The following is a 14,580-nucleotide window of genomic DNA, read 5'->3' as shown; positions in this document are numbered from 1 at the left end:
GACTCTTAAAGACAGCGAGTTGTCAAATTGTAATTAAATAGTTTGTTTTGTGAATATATAGGTGTCTAGGTTAGGAATTCGAATTCCTCTAAAGGTGGATCATAGTATCCAAGGATGTAAAACTCTATATAAAGCTGGAGAATCAAATTCCTCAGGGTTGGTAATTTTATTAGCAAAAGAAAGTTGTGTTATTGTAAGAGACTGTGGTTTTCATACCTAATACAGAGATCACTTTGAATACTCAAGATTCACAAGGAGTTTATGTGTCTGACGTTCTTATGCCCTTGTTCAATTACTTATTTGCAGTGGTATGAGCTTGTGATACTAAAATTCATTGGAAAATGCTCTATCTTCCTTCACATGCTTGTAAACTGTGTTGATTTACTGTGTTACTATTTCACTTGTAAACCTGAACTCCAAGTGCCTTGACTTCCATGTTTTGCTAATCATGATGTTTTGTTGAAGACTACCTTGACTCCATAGCCCAATGAATTTTTGATAATCTTTGATTCAACCAAGTTATATATTTTGTTCGATTTTACTACTAGAGTTAGCCATCTAATCATTAATCAAAAATCTTAAACCTATTGAGAGAGCCCTTTCAGGTTGAGGAGACTAACCCTCAACCAAAAGATTGCTTTGAAAGAGTTACTCAAAGTCTACTTGATCAGCAGCCTATCAAGGTCAGATTTTGTGATAACAGGTCCGAGGGTATTCTTGTTTATAGAATAATCGTATTTTCTTTACATGTTCAACCTGAAATCATGCTCAGTGAACTTGAAGCGGTGACGGTAGTTAAAACGAAACAATCAATGCTTTTAGTACTTTTTTTACATAAAACGCATTTCCCTTCTTCGGGGCATTATTTACATTTTCTGTTAATTGTTTTATTAACATTTAAATTTCACTGATACATATAGTCAAACAAAAACAATTAATAAATACCTCGAAACATATGTGTAAAATGATTACGTCTAACAAAAATATCACAACACAATCTACCAATCTTTAGTAAGAATGTAACCAAGAAACTTATGGCTATGAATCACGACTTGTTCTTTACTTTTTCTTTCCTAACAAAAATGTTACATTTTCATGCATGTTTGATTATTTCACAAAGAATTTAAATTGCTATAGTAAGTGTTTCTACTCTCCAAACTCGATTTCAGTGTTTTGGACGGTGTTGGAAGTAACTTTGCTTACGCACACTATTTTTCGAGTATATACATGAACAATTCTTACATTGTTTATGTTTGCGACGTCATTCAGATAAAGAGACCATAAATTCTTGGCACCTGTAAATTTATATCAGCTTCAGAGGCCCTGCGAAAATCGAATCTTCTTGAAAATCAAACTGCAAATACTAAACAAATCAATGCTGGCCGCAAAGTAAAGAGCAGTCAACCAATGGCTACTCGAGTAGTCATAATTCAGTACTTTTGACTCCATACGCTATTGTTTACAGCAACGTCGTTGCTAGTACACCACTAGTAGCAAAGATCATTACAAAGTTCTTCTACAATCTTTGTAGATCAAATTCCCACAAGAAAATCTCGCTGTCGATGGAGAAATTGAGTTGTGAGGACCTCAGCTGAGGAATTACGTGAAGATTCAAAAGATAACTGCTTTGCAATTGGGTTTAAGAGATTGCAAATGATTAAAGAGTTTTCCGAAGGCTATGACATAGGTAATAATAAATCAACCAGTTTATCTCAATTCAGCCTTAATGATCTGAAGAGGAGATATATGTAGAAGAATGTCGTGTAGAGCAGCCAACACATCATTTTTTTCTGCAAATAGCCTCTCCCACACAACCTTTGTTTCTCACATTGTTTGAAATTAAAAGATGGAATTATCAAAATGGAAGGCAATAATGGCAATAAAAAGATACGAGGAATGATGACTAATAGTTCCTAATTTCGTTACTTGTGTTGAGATATTAATCTCGGTGTTGGTTAAGTGTCATCTTATTTGATTTTCTTGTCTGCTAGCTATCATAGACATTTCAGTTTTACTTCAGTTCTACTCCATAGGTGTTGAGTTCTACTTCAGTGATTTATTGTTGATGTTTACAATGTAATCTATTTAACCATTTTGAATATTGAGAAGAGCAATCTCTGCTTTACGTTTTTTCTCATTCTTTGTCATGGTATCAGAGGGATGCAACGACTGAACTCAGGAAGAAAGAACACAACCAAATGTTGGATACAAAACTGAGTCAATGACTCTATTTTCGATAAGATAACCGGTGCATCCACATCATATGAAGCTTGGGAAATATTGAAAGATGCGTATCAAGGTAATGATACAGTGAAGACAATGAAACTACAAACACTGAAATCACAGTTCGAAACCCTAAAGATCCCTCATACAGAAAATGTGGATTAGTTCATGACTAGAGTCGTGGGAATAGTCAATCAAATCAAGCTCATTGGTGAAACTATTTCAGATCAAAAATATGACATGATTGTAACAACCATTCAGGAATCCAAGGATTTTACAACTTTCTCAATAGCACAGTTGACCGGATCACTTCTGGCACACAAAAGAATACTCAACTTGGCAGAAGATTCCATGGAACAAGCTTTCAAAGCACAACTCTCTTTTGGTAGAGGCAGAGGCAGAGGATTCAGAGGTGGAAACAAGCGACGCAATGGTCGAAGCAGAGGTAGATCAGCATAGCAATGGAGACCTCCACAAGACCAAACTCAGAGAAGGAGACCATGGAGAAAATATAATATTCAATGTTATCACTGCAAGAAATTTGGGCATGATGAACTTGAATGTAGAAAGAAAGAGTCAGATCAACAAAGAGGCAATGTCCATCTATCCAACAATGTTTCTTTCCTGTCATCTTTCTGAAGATACTCACAACAAGGATCTTTGGTTACTGGACAATGGCTGCAGCAATCATATGACAGGTAAGAAAAATCTGCTTTCTCATGTTGACGCTTCCATAACATCATAAATTACTCTTGGAGATCGTTCTTGCATTAAAGCTGAAGGAAAAGGTTCATTCCCTATTCTTACTAAACATAATCAACATAAATACATTCATGATGTTTATTATGTTCCAAGTTTGAAGCATAACCTCATTAGTGTAGGAAAATTGATGGAACATGGTTATGATGTAATATTTGAAGGGAACATTTGTTATATCTATAACAAACCTCCCAATAGAAGACTCATAGCAAAGGTTGAAAAAACCAAGAATATGATGTTTCCTTTGACTCTTAGAAGTCGAAATATCTCACAGTCTTTAGTCCACAATGTGTCAAGAATAGATGAATCTCAGCTATGGCATTCTAGATATGGCCATATCCCATTCAAGACTCTAAGTCAACTTCAGAAACAATCAATCGTCATTGGTCTCCCTACTATGAATGAAAAAGACTGTAATTGTGAAATTTGTGTTATGTCCAAGCATAAAAGAGATAGATTTCCCACATCTTCCTCTAGAGCAAAAGAGCCTTTAGAACTTGTTCATACAGATTTATGTGGTCCAATGTAGACACAATCCATTGGTGGTAGTCTTTATTTTCTGACATTCATTGATGATTATAATAGGAAGACATGGGTGTATTTTTTTCAAAAAATAAATCAGATACATTCTTAAGGTTCAAAATATTCAAAGTCGAAGAAGAAAAGCAGAGTGGAAAGCATTTGAAAGTACTCAGATCCGACAGAGGAGGAGAGTAAAACTCTAATGAATTCAAAGTTTTTTGTCAACAACAAGGAATCATAATGCAGAATACAACAAGATATACTCCACAACAGAATGTAGTAGTAGAAAGGGAAAATGAGTCAATCATGAATATGGTCATATGTATGCTTCGTGAGAAGAAGTTGTCAAATAACTACTAGGCTGAAGTAGTTTCGGCATCAGTGTATGTTCTCAACAGATCTCCAATAACCAGTCTCCAAGATACAATACCCCAAGAAGCATGGGATGGTAAAAAGGTAATTGCATCTCACTTTAAAATTTTTGGATCAATAGAATTTTCACATGTTCCTGAGCAACTAAGAAAAAAACTTGATGATAGGAGTGAAATATGTATTTTCATAGCCTATAGTGAGAACTCAAAGGCCTACAAACTTTATAATCTAGATACAAAGAAGTTTGTTTTAAGTAGAGATGTAAAATTATTTGAAAATAAATCTTGGTTTGATCAAGTTGATGAAACTTCAAATCAATCTTTCTTATCCACCACACACACCTAGATTGCACGGTGAAGAAGAGTCATACCATTTTGAAAATGGTACATCTTCAAGTAATGAATGCTTCAGTGATTCAACCTCTTCAGAAGACAATCAAAAAACAAGAATCATCAGAGAAATATATGAGCATCAGCGTGAGTTTGACCAACAAAATATGTTTGCATTTCTTTCATATCAACCAACTCATTTTGAAGAAGCAGTTAAAGAAAAGAATTGGGTAGATGCAATTAATCAAGAAATTGTTGCGATAAAGAAGAATCGGACTTGGGAATTAGCTAACCTCCCAAAAGACAAAACCATAATTGGTGTAAAATGAGAATATAAGACCAAGCTGAATGAAAAAGGAGAGATTGAGAAACATAAGGCAAGTTTGGTTGCCAAAGGATTCTCACAATAGTTTGGTATCTATTATGGTGAAACCTTTTCTCTAGTAGCAAGGTTAGATACTGTCAGGGCAATTTTGTCCACAAAAGCAAAACACAAATGGAAAGTCTATCAACTTGATGTAAATCTGTCTTTCTAAATGGTATATTGCGAGAAAAAGTTTATGTAGAGCAGCCCTCTAGCTTTGAAGTTTCAGGATAGGATCATAAGGTATGCAAATTGAAGAAATCTGTGTATGGTTTGAAACAAGATCCTAGAGCTTCGTACAGTCACATTGACACCTATCTCATCAAAAGTTGTTTTTTTAGAAACAATCATGAGCTAACTTTGTATACCAAAATGAATGAAGATAAAATTCTTATTATATTTTTTTATGTAGATGATCTTATTTATACAAGAAACATGATGTTAGAAGATTTCAAGTTAGCAATGCAAACATAGTTTGATATGACAGATCTAGGAGTAATGAAATACTTCTTAGGCATTGAAATTCACCAATATGCTAATGTCATATTTGTTGGTCAACAAAAATATGTCATTGATATCATCCAAAAGTTTAGAATGAGCTATTGCAAACTTTTAGATACACCAATTGCTCAAGGCACAAAACCGAGGAAAGAAGATGTAGCACCACCAGTTGATTCCACAATGTATAAAAGTCTAGTTGGTAGTTTGTTGTATCTAACTGCAACTAGACCTGACATTATGTTTGCAACAAGTTTTGTCTCCAGGTTTATGCAGTCACCTAAGATCACTCATTGGAAGGTTGAAAAAGGATCTTAAGGTATATTTTAGGGACAATAGACTATGGTTTGTTCTATACACATTCTGAAAATTGTTCACTTTCATGTTATACAGACAGTGATTATGCGAGGAGTTTAGATGATCGCAAAAACACTTGAGGGTATGTTTTCCATCTTGGGACCAATTTGATTTCATGGGAATCCAAGAAACAGTCAATCGTTTCAATATCTAATGGAGATGAAGAATATGTAGTAGCAAATTCAGCAGCTTGTCAAGCTCTGTGGTTGAGAAGATTATTGAAAGATATTTCAAATATTCAGAAAGCGCCAACTCCTATCTACTGTTATCACAGTTCAGCGATTTCTTTATCAAAAAATCATGTTTTCCACAAAAAGAGTAAGCACATTGACACTTGTTTTCATTTCATCCGTGAGCTTGTCAATGATGACAACATAGTACTTTCTTTTTGTGGTTCCAAAGATCAACTAGCAAATATTTTCACAAAGCCATTGGGCAAGAATATATTTGAATTTCAAAAAGAACAATTAGGGATTATAAGTATCTCTAAATGTAAAAGTTAAGATTAAGAGGGGATGTTGAGATATTAATCTCATTGTCGGTTAGGTGTCATCTTATTTGATTTTGTTGTCTACTAGGTGTCATAGACAGTTCAGTTTTACTTCAGTTCTACTCCATAGGTGTCGAGTTCTACTTCAGTCATTTATTGTTGATGTTTACAATGTAATCTATTTAACCATTTTGAATATTGAAAAGAGCAATCTCTGCTCCACGTTTTTTCTCATTCTTTGTGAAGTTGCAATATTGGTTGGAGAATATAATTCCAACCACCTGCTAGGTATCACAGTGGTTACTCCAAGTGTCCTAATTAAGTTTCAGTTAGTTTAGTTTAATTGAGTTTCACTCCAGTCATTTAATGTTGACATCCCCAATGTAATCTTATTTAACTAATTCTTAATCTTGAGAAGTACAACTCTTTACTCCACAATTTTCATTTCTTGTCATGGTATCAAAACTAGTTTGCATAAGACTCCCTGAGAGAGCAGCAATCTGAACAAAGTGAGAGCAAATCTTCATAAGACTCTTAGAGACAAAAATTTGAAAAAGTTTAGTGCGAAGAAACAAAAAAAACAACAGAGAGAATCAACTCTAAAAATAAAAATCGTGAAAAAGCTAGAGAACAGAGCAATTTTTTTTTTTTTTAAATTAAGTTACCAAACCACTTGATCACTCTGCTTAAGTGCGTTGACCTTTGTAAAGTGACGAAACTACAAAAACACGCGTTTCAACGCTGCCAGAAGGCATCAAGAAGTATGCCCACGGCTGACGGCATACCCGTGAACCAACCAGCGAGGAGTCAAAGCCGAATTTAAAAAAAAATAATAAGCCATTATGTTTGTCTTTTAAACGACAGAGCTGGAGCCGAGGTTTTGTTTTCGATGCTTGAGGAGTCAAATTACGGTTTTTAAGAGGCATGAAGCATCAGAACTCAAAACCTGAAAAATCCGAGCACGAAAGTCAAAAGCTTTTTGAGAGTTTCGTGAGCGTTATTTTCTTAAAAAGCTTCGGGAGAATTACTTTAACAATGCTCATGTATTGTTTTAAAAAGAGGCGCTTCCTTTCATGATATTATTAAGTGGCCCGTAGGTTTAAAAGGCACCTTCAATCTTTTAAGGAGGTTCTATTAGGGAGCATTGTTTAAATCAATTATGGGGTGTTGTGATATATTTGTAAGACATGGTTGGTCAAAGTAGTCATGGTGTAGGTGATGTTTTTTTTTTAAATTGTAGATGTTTTTATTTAAATCTTGAGTAATAGAAAAGTTATTGCAAAGATATTTTTGTTTCAGACAACAACTATGTTTGTAGATAGATTTGTTTGTTGAGTTGCAGTGAGCCAGTGCTCAACAAATGGGAAAAAACAAGAGGTTAAGAATGTCAAAGCAACAACTAGAGATATATGAAGATTTTTAAAAATAATTACAAGTGAAGAGGCAAAAGAATGTCTTCGCATTGAAATGCATAAAATAATCTGTAGATGACAACATTATTTCCCTCATTTCAGATTCCAAAACGACTAAGGAGGGTTGGGATACCTTTGAGAGGTGTTTTGGTGCAAGGGGTAGCATTTAAAAGTTTGTTGAATCCCACTGTTCTCAGCCACAAGTGGATGATGTATGTGAAGAATTTGCTGAAGAAGCAGAGAAGAAGCACATAGATGCTCGTGACTCCCACTATGCACAACTGTAAGTGGATGAAGATTTCGTAAATCCAGAAACAAAGCTTGTTGATGACAGTTTGGTGATTCCAACAGCAGAGCTTGCTAATGGCAATTTGGTGATTTCAACAGCATAGCTTGTTGTTGACAATTTCGTGATTCTAGCAACAGAGCTTGCTGATGAAAATTTGATGACTCCAGCCAGTTGTATGGTTTCCAACAATTCAATTTGTTGAAGTTAAATTTGATGAATATTTGTTACCTAATCATGAATGGTTGTAGATGATGCAACAAAAACATCATATCGACATGATGCTATTCAGCGAGAGAAGCCTACTTGAGTCTCAAAACCAAGTGGACAACAACATGTTTGCAGCATCACAGGTTAGCAAGGAATTCAAAGAGGTAGAAGCAAAGACAGAAGCGCACAATGAGAAAGCTCTCATTGCAGAGCAGAAGAAATAGAACAAATGTGGTTATGCAAATATTTTTACACTTACCATTGATTTCCAATGTGCAAGTAAACAATATGATTATGAAAAACAATTAAGTTTCCTTGTAGGATAGCTTGCAACAACATGCCTTGATAAGGTCTGCATAGAAACTGCAAAAATGAATGTTGAAGAGATCATGCATGATTAGCACTTCAATGAAATTTTCAAGAATTAGAGTTTTAAAGAGATACAATTTAGAGGCTATAAGATCTCGAAGAAAAGAAATAGAAAATAAAATCTAGATGATCTCAAATTTTTAAATTGCAACCCTAGCTAATACATAGACCAATAGACATGTAAGTTTAATTTTATGGTTAAAATTAAGGGGAAGTATTGGAGAATATAATTTTATTTGACTCATTCATAATATTGAGAAATGTATCTCTATGCTCTACAGTTTTCATTTTTTTTACAATTTTCATTAAAAAAAAATAGAATAAGACTTGAAATCAGGTCGCTCTACTTTCATATAAATAAGAATTATGTGGACAAAAATCTTCATAACATGAAAGTTTTTGATTTACATATCAAACTCTACAAAACCTGGTTTCCAAAAGCTCAATTGAACCCATAGAAACCAAATTCCATAGCAGGGAGAGAAAAACTACCTAGTAAAGCCTCTCTACTGTGCTGACCATAAGTTGTTTAGGAGAACACGCGTGGCAATACTTGCTTTCATATAAATGAGAATTATGTGGACAAAAAGCTTCAGAGAATCTAAGTTTTTGATTTACGTACCAAACTTTACAAAATCTGGTCTCTAACAGCTCAATTGAACCCAGAGAAACCAAATTCCATAGCAGGGAAAGAAAAACCACTTAAAAAGCCTCTTTACTGTGCTTATAAGTTGTTTAGGAGAACGCGGGTGGTAATACTTGAAAATAAATTTCAAACACGAAAACTCCCTAGGCTAGAATTAGTAATGGGATTTGCTTTTATATTGATTGTATCTTCTTACATTACACACTACACGTATAGGCCGCCGAAATCAATAAAATAAAAAAAAATCCTGAATTCGGACCAGAATTGAAGAATTTACCATCCCAATTTCAAGGATTGGTGTGTCGGCCTGTTTGTCTTGTAAAACCTAAGTTACCAAGGCCCAAAAAATTCGGCAATTCGTCAGTACGATTCTGTTCGTCGTCGTTGCCGTTATTAGCAAAGACGCTGAGAAGAGGGCACGGCCCTTCGGAATAGCGTTTGAATCTCCTTTCATCAATTAGCAAGCATGCAATGTAAAATAGATGTAAGCTGAAAAATAATAATTTTTATATTCAATAATGTGATAGAAATTTTTAGTATTAAAAAGTTCAAAGAGGAGTAAGTTATATATTAAAAAAATTGTAAAAATTTTAAAATAGTTTTTCTCATTCTTATTTAGATGATAGTTATTAGTAAATTGGATAATAGTGGTTCATTGCAATTGTTGGTATGGAATTCGAATTTAATTTAAAGGGTTCAGAGATTAATTTATACATATTTATTATTAAATAAATTTGGATTTGAAGAAGAAAGAGATTGAGATATAAGTTTCTTGATCTGTGTTGATCACTTGAAACTTAATTTTAATATTCAATATCTAATTTTTTATATAAATATCAGGTTTGAATTTTTGTTATTTATATTATTATATTTGACTTACACGTTTTTCAAATTTTCAATACTAATAAATTTTGCTTTATGCATTTTTTCTTTCATTATTATGTAATTTTAAATAGACATAAAAGATTAATATTGGAAATAAGTACAACATTATTCAAAGTATCAAGTAAGGAAGGATTCATTTCATTTTTTATTTTATTTTTTAATTTTGGAAAAAATAAAAATTGTTAGTCTTTATGAGATGTATATTTTCGAATTTTTCTCGTATTGAATTTTATATTGTCAAATTTTTTTCGTATTGAATCGAATTCGAATCCGTATTCGAATTCGAATTTGGTAACTATGTACAGTAAAACTAAGTAATTTCGGAGATGCAGGTCTGATCTTTACTCGAATTTCTCGTCGTATTACCTGGATTTCAGACGATATAATACGTAAATAATCCAACTCTTATTACAAACATTCAGACCGTTGTTGTTTTGTGTTATACGATATGGATGAACGGATCTGCTATAATCTTGAGCCATATATATGCACCACTTTCGCGGGGGGGGGGGGGCCGGCGTCATGTTAGGTTTTATGTGATGTTCCATTCATTTCGTCAGGTTTGAAATAGGTAGGGCCGATGACAAGGGAGGTTCCCATTCTCCCCAGTAGATCAGATTTGATCTCAACTACGAAGTGAGGTCAATCCCAACTGACGAGTAGTGAGTACATTTAGCCTTCATTGAGGCAGGAGTGGAGAAATGAAAAGTACAGTCAATGTTCAATGAGGCAGGAGTACAGTGGACGACAGCGAGTAGCTTGTTTAAGCAAGATATATCAAATAACTATTTTACATTAGCAATCTTAGCTTTTCTTGTGTAGATAAGTAGTGTGTGGAGCGCACAGTATAACGAATAGATCATTGTAATACGTAGGGTGGTCATCTCACGTCCCGAAACAAAATAAAGCTAAACATGTAAATGTATGTTTTTCATGATTAAAAAACAATAATACATTTTTGTGAACAACAATTAACTAGCATAGAGTTATGATTTATTTTAGAATGTAAAAAAAAATTGTGTATTTATTATCTTTTAAATTTTATTTTTGAATGTTATAGGAATTACATAATTTAAACTTATAATTTTAAAACAATCTTTATTGAATTTCCACAAAAATTATATATTTAAAAAATGATTAAAGGGAGACCACTTCAATTTTTTTAATCATAAAATTTATTTTTACCATAACTTTTTTATATGATATATAAATAATTTTTTAAAACAATATATAAATTATTTTATATAGCATGTGCATATGTTTATTGAGTAATTTTATCCAAACACATTAAAATAGTATTTTTTTATTAATATATATTTTAAGTATATATGAATATTAATTGATATTAAATTATTTTATATATAACTCACATTAGATATTTTATCATATACAACATTAAAATATTCGTTAAACAATTTTTTTTTTATATATAGATATATATGTGAAGTTTATATTTACCTAAATTAGCTAATATAGATGTTCAAATAATTTATGTAATTCAAGTGCTAAAATATTTCTGAAATTTTATCATATACAACATTAAAATATTCTTTAAACAATTTTTTTTTGTATATATAGATATATATGTGAAGTTGATATTTACCTAAATTAGGTAACATAGATGTTCAAATAATTTATTTAATTCAGATGTTAAAATATTTAAAGTATAAGTTTTAAATATCTTTACTTTTATTATTTTTCTAATATTTTTATTTTATTTGAAGTGAGATGTGTCAACTCCAAATTGAGCTGAACTTCTAATATTTTTGTTTTATTTGAAGTGAGATGTGTCAATTCCAAATTGAACTTAGACATACTTGCACATTACTTTCACACAGAATTTTAGAATAAAGCTCTCCGCCCAACTAAACTTATTTTAGAATAAATATTATAAAATAAACATATTTATCTTCATATAAATTAAAGGTAAATAATTAAAACTTATTTTAAAATAATATTATAAAATAAACATATTCATCTTCATGTAAAGTAAACATAAATAATTAATTTTGATTGATATTGATCAACGTATAACAATGCAAAGTTTTATGGCTTTGGACATTTCTTTAAAATCTAAAGCAAGTTTAGATTTCTTTATCCTTTAAATATTATATTAGGTGGAAAAGTTATTTATACTCTAAATAAAAAATAAATTGTTGTGATAAATGAAAGCCGACCATAATGAATACTTGATTTTTTTCTCTATCGGACTAACACAAATAGATCTGTGTTTAGGATATTACATATTTTATTTATTTATTTTCTTTTATGCAAGAGTGCAGAGGCACAATCAACTAATGACTTTAGCTACCTGTGTAGAACTTGAAACTTAAATTTAAAGATTGTTCATTTTAGCTAACTTATATCTTATATTTTTTAATTACATGACAAAATTAGATTTAATGCAACTTGAAATTATATAGAATTATATAATTAAATTGTTTCTGAAAATAATAATTATATGAGTGTATATAATAACTAGGGGCTATAATATGCATCATAGTATATTTAGGCCGATAGGCCTTCCTATGCATCAATTTTTCATCAACACTTTTACCCTGCTCCGTTCGATCATGTTAGACAATTTCAACCGTTGATTTGAAGCGTGCAAATCGTGCTTTCTGCTGCCGATTTTTAGGCCGATAGGTTTTGACATCTGGCTACTGGGCTGCATGCATGCCCTTACTTCAACCGCAAGTACCGTTGGAAAATCCCTAAAAAGAAGAAAGAAAGGTCGCATTGAACTACACAAAACGCACATCATTTTTAGGAGCAGAGCGCGTGAAGCTTTTGCAGCAATGACAGCCATGGACGAAGAATACGAATACTCGGCAGGCCGAGCGAGAATCCCCGACGACACTCTTCTCTACGCCATTTTCCCGGACTTCGCATTATCAGACTCGATGTCAGCCGAAGAAACCGAGTCCCGATTGAAAGAACTCCAGGTACAATGTCTAGACACAATTTCAGATTTCGCTAAGGATTATATATGGCAACACGAATCATTCAACCTTCAACCTGCTGTAACCTCATCGTGTCCCTGTACTCTCAATTCCAATCTCCGGGACTCGAACCCGCGGGCTTCCATTCCCCATCTTCACGGCAGGCTCAAGTACGGAGACAACGTAGAGGACGAATGGTTCGTGGTCTTTATTCTACGCGAAATCACGAAATGCATACCTAGTGTTTGGGCCAGGGTTTGGGATGGCTCCGGCCAGAAAACAGCTGGAACAGGGTTTTTATCCAGCAGGGAGAAATTCACATTCTACCTTTGTCTGCTTCTGTGGGAGAGGTTTACCATTTACCGGTGAAACCCTCAGTATGGGACTCCTTGCGGGCTCTCACGGGTGGTTTTGTGCAAACCAGAGCTAGCGATGCTGTTCAGAACGCTATAAACAGTCGTATTAAAGGTTATCCCGATAAAGCTAGGGTTAACATGCATAGGGTCAGGGTTCGAGTTCCTCTGAGCGTGGCTCAGGTTTTGAAGCACGAGCCGCACTTGATTTCTAAGGCGGTGGAGGCCTTTTATGAACGGGACGTGGATTCCATGAAGGCGGCGTCTCGGATGGAGAATTTTTTGGGCAATAAGGAGATGGTAGATGTCTCTGTGAGGATGTCAAGGGCCATGTATGCTCAGCTCGTGCAGCAAGCCTTTCAGGCACCGCGTTGCTATCTGATGCCGCCTCTGTCATCTCCAAATTACAAGGAGGCAGAACTGGGTATGAAGATAAGCTGTGGATTTGAGATGATGTATCAGCACAGATCGCATTATCAGTAAGAGATGGAGAATGCAGAACTCAGACTGAGTGGCTCAGGGGTTGCTGAAGTCGAAAGCTCGGCACTGAAAGCAGCGAGGAGTAGATATATTGGATGGGAGGCATTCAGGAGAAGCTTAGAGAACAAGGGTTATTTCAGGGGTCTTCTTGAAGGTTCGAAGGAGCATAAGAAGCTCATGGATGAAGCATTGGACTATTACAGAAATACCACACTCTTCTCCAGAGTCAGGTAAGCTTAATTTTTTTTTCACAGATGATTCATGTGATGCACCACCTCCTCAATTTAAGTACACATTATCAGCAGTGAGAAACGTCATAAAACCAAATAATTCCTTTAATTTATTCTATATCTGGCAACCTACTTTTTTTACATGGATGGTAAACCTGGAAAGGATATCTACCCACCCTCATACATTTGAGCGAAGAACTGGTACCTTGATAGCACCATACCATAATCTGCTGGTAGGTTAAAGAAATTCTTTTATTTATTCGTAAACAGGAATCTATTATCTTTACCTGGATGGTAAACCTTGTAATAAGCTCTACCCACCCTCACACATTTCAGCGAAGAACTGGTAACTTGCCAGGACCATACCATAATCCCCATACCTCAATAATATTCAATATAGTCAAGAGCCACACCTGGCAAATCTCATTCAAGGGAGGAGCATGCCTGTTAGGATTAGAAACCGTGTCATTGTAACAAAAACTTCTCAAGTTTCCACTAGACCACAGCCTGATGTACAAAGCAACAGAAGTTCTTGTAATTGAATTCAAAATTGTATGCAGGCTTCTCTAATATTGTAAGCAATGGGACTGTTAAATTCAATTTGTGTCTACAGAAGGGAGGCCAAACACACATACATGTGTGCCCAGATAGTGCACACATGTATATATTAAACACGCCTCCAAGTTCTATCGATAAAAAAATATATCAGTACAATGAACATATTACGCAAAAAGGGTGGATAGCAGAAAGGCTTTTCCCATAGAAACATATAAAGGGCAGGTAACGTTGGGCCTAAGTACTAAAATTGGCTACCTATGAGCTAGTGAATCCTGTGATTTACAAAACACAGCTG

At 34.0% G+C, this 14,580-nt stretch overlaps 1 pseudogene; it reads left to right on the top strand.

The window, feature by feature from the left end:
* The first annotated feature begins 12,465 nt into the window (after positions 1 to 12,465).
* LOC149214207 (protein ecdysoneless homolog pseudogene) lies at positions 12,466 to 13,731 on the top strand (annotated as a pseudogene).
* Positions 13,732 to 14,580: the final 849 nt, after the last annotated feature.

The sequence above is a fragment of the Pinus tabuliformis genome, chromosome 1_1 (assembly GCF_031772625.1).
Source record: "Pinus tabuliformis cultivar Carrire ecotype Pingquan chromosome 1_1, CPIR1, whole genome shotgun sequence".
Taxonomy (NCBI): Eukaryota; Viridiplantae; Streptophyta; class Pinopsida; order Pinales; family Pinaceae; genus Pinus; species Pinus tabuliformis.
This window is presented reverse-complemented; position numbering and strand designations above follow the sequence as displayed.